Genomic DNA, 3,156 nt, shown 5'->3' with positions numbered 1-3,156 from the left:
AGGGAAAGAACCTGGAACCACGGACACACGGGAACCTGTAATGGGAGGAGCCGTGGATTCTTCAAACGGCAGATCGCGCAGCCTGTGCACTTGACTAATCGAACGTCAAACGCTAATAAGCAACCACCGATTGCCGGGGCAATTTCATTCGCCGAGGCGAAAGCAGCTTTGCCACGGTTGCCCTTCGCCTGTTCCTTCAGCCTCCTCTCCCGTCTCCCTTCGCTTTTCTTGCAGGAGCTACAGAGTTTCAGAGAGATCGGCCGCTTGTATTTCGCGGTGTTTAGCGTTGAATTGTGATTTGCTTGTGATCGTTTTATAATGTAAATTGTCGAGAACATTATTGAAAAACTAAAAAAAGAAATAATGTAATTGCGTACGAAAAAGAAAGATGGATTGAGCAAAGCGCGAGATAATTAATTTATACGTTCTTGCAATGAGTGCGTATATTCATGAAAGAAAGATCTGCCATGTCAAGTGTGACAACGTTTAGAATGAATTAAAGAAGAGAGAGAGAGAAAATATTGACATCTACATATATTTAATATGATATTAACAGATAAGAGTACTAGATACATTCGAGTAATTATGAATAATAAATTAGGAGACAAAGAGAAAATTAGCTTTGTTGACGTGCATTACGATGTGAATGAATACTGTTCATACATAAAGGATACACCCGATTGATGTTCTGGTCACCTATTTCACATTATCTTTTATTCTCCTTTTTTGAAACGGTGGATCGGCACCAATGATAGATGCGTTTTAGATCTCTTATGCTTGCATTTATGTACTCTGGCGCCATCACATTTTTTATTTGATCACTTTTTATTATATATATATATATATATAATTAACAAAGTTAATTTTCTCTAATATCTCTATTTCGGACTTTATTGTAATAAATAGAATTATAATAAAGTCCGAAATAGAGATATTATGAAATCATTTAAATTACGTTATAATACATATAGTACAAAATATAGAACCACACGCGTGCTGAAACGATGTCTGAAATCCTGATACATCGGAATAATTGTGCATTAATGCACAAACATGAATCTCCTTCATTAAGCTCAGTTATACAAAACAGGAAGACGAAACTCGCCGTAGAAACCTATCATTCCCAGTGACATCGTAGAACAAACTATTAATATCCATTTTTTACCGAACTCATTGTGTCACCGGCGCCGCCGCCGTCGCCGCCATGATTATTATTTATAATTGCGTAATAGGCACGAAAGATACTGGCGGGAAAAGAGAGAGGAGAGTCCCATCTCGCGGCGCGGAGGATTACAAAAGGCCGAAACAGCTGAAGAGTCTCGCATTTGCAAGTAGATTATCATTCTGAGAAGTGCCGGGACTTCCTTCTGCTCCGAAAACAACTGGGCAACGTCTTTGTGCTTGACGTTTGACAAATAAGAAACAGGGTCCAGCCGTATCATTACCCATCCTTCGCGGTGGATTCGACTTCGCTTCGGAGCCCGGGCATCCTCAAAAACTCCTTCGGCGATCTAATAACGTCGAGGACGCACCGCCTCATTAGTCAAGTCCAAGCTCCTCACCCCGGGGCTCACCCTATTACAGGCGCTTGCATGTAACCGTCGCTACGTCACACAAGCCAACCTGGGATACCCTGCCTATGAAAACGCTTCCTTCTCCGTCTCGCTGAAACCGACACGAGAGTCTTCACCTTTCCTTTTTTTTTTTGCTCACCGATGATCGATCGTTGATACGGACGCTGACAAAATCAGGGTCAGATGTACCTCCCAAGAATTCTCAATAACACGTGAGATACACGCGGTAACATATGCATCAGATGAATCATCAATGTATCGCAAAAAATAACAGCAATCCAATTTAAAAAAGAGATACACGAAACAACGATCGATATCAGCGTGCGACTTTTTATATTATTTTGTTAAGAAAAATATATATATCCATATTCGTAAAATTTGTTAAATATATTTAATTTATCCATTTGTGCAGATAATTAATTATAAGATTATATCATAATTATAATACAAGAAAAATATTTTATAGACTAAAATGTATATATTTTTTTTTATAATAAATATAATATCAATTACGTTTATAGATGGATAAATAAAATACGCTTATGAGCAATTGCTTCGACTCTTAATTTTTCTCGGTATGTGTATGGGCGACGTCGTTCCAATTAATCGTCACATCGCTGCGAAGATACGGGACGTATGTTCACACGGAAGTCCGTCGACACGTCCGGCGCGTCACCCGCGATGGTAAAAATCAAATAAGTGGCAATCAACGCGTGTCAGTCCGGCGGACTGACTGCGTCCAGGAGAGGGCCAAATACATAGCACGGATCATCTCCTCTTTCGCTCCGCTCTCAATCTAGAAACAGAAAGCGCCGGACGACACCACGCCACGCCGGAGAAGGCCCCGCCATAGGTGATGGATGGGTCTCGCCTCAAACACAGTTTTGTCTATACATACCCTCGCGCGCGCCGTTTCCCCAATTAAACAATTGCATTCACATCCATCCATCCATCCGTCCGTTCTCTCCGTGAGATCGCGCACGGGGTCCGCAACGACGGTCGCGTTTCTTCGTTCCCCTTCTCCTCCCCCCCCCGCCCTTTGTCCCCCCTCCCCTCGTTTCTCCCGCTGACCGTATATACGAAGCGTCGGCCGAACTCGTCACCGGAAGATTTCGCCTCGAAGCAATTTACGATCAAATTGCACGTCCACCACACGTAGCCGAGTTGGAGCCCGAGCGCGAGCTGCAAAACGGCGGATACGTGATGTCTGATCAGAAGTAATTGCGCTCGGCGCAATGGAAGGTATACCCGATGATTTGCATGCTCGCGACGCCAGCTAAGGCAATTTTTCGCTCTTTCGGGTAGCGCGTTTCCCATCCGGTGAAACGAATTGTACATATATCCATGAGACTGGTAATCAACAATATCCTGCTTTGGATAATGGTTTCCGGACAAAGAAGGACTGTACGTCATGTTGAGAGATGGCTGAAAACTCTGAGAATTAATGACCGAATGTATAATTGAAATCTTTTAATTGAACGTCCGGAAAATAAATTTTGATATCGAGATCGTTTTTTCTGTACTTTTTTTCTGTACCTTTTAGGTTATCACATTATTTGAGTGTTTTTCACCGAAATATCTA

The sequence above is a fragment of the Formica exsecta genome, unplaced genomic scaffold, assembly GCF_003651465.1.
Source record: "Formica exsecta isolate Colony F162 unplaced genomic scaffold, ASM365146v1 scaffold228, whole genome shotgun sequence".
Classification (NCBI taxonomy): Eukaryota; Metazoa; Arthropoda; class Insecta; order Hymenoptera; family Formicidae; genus Formica; species Formica exsecta.
This window is presented reverse-complemented; position numbering follows the sequence as displayed.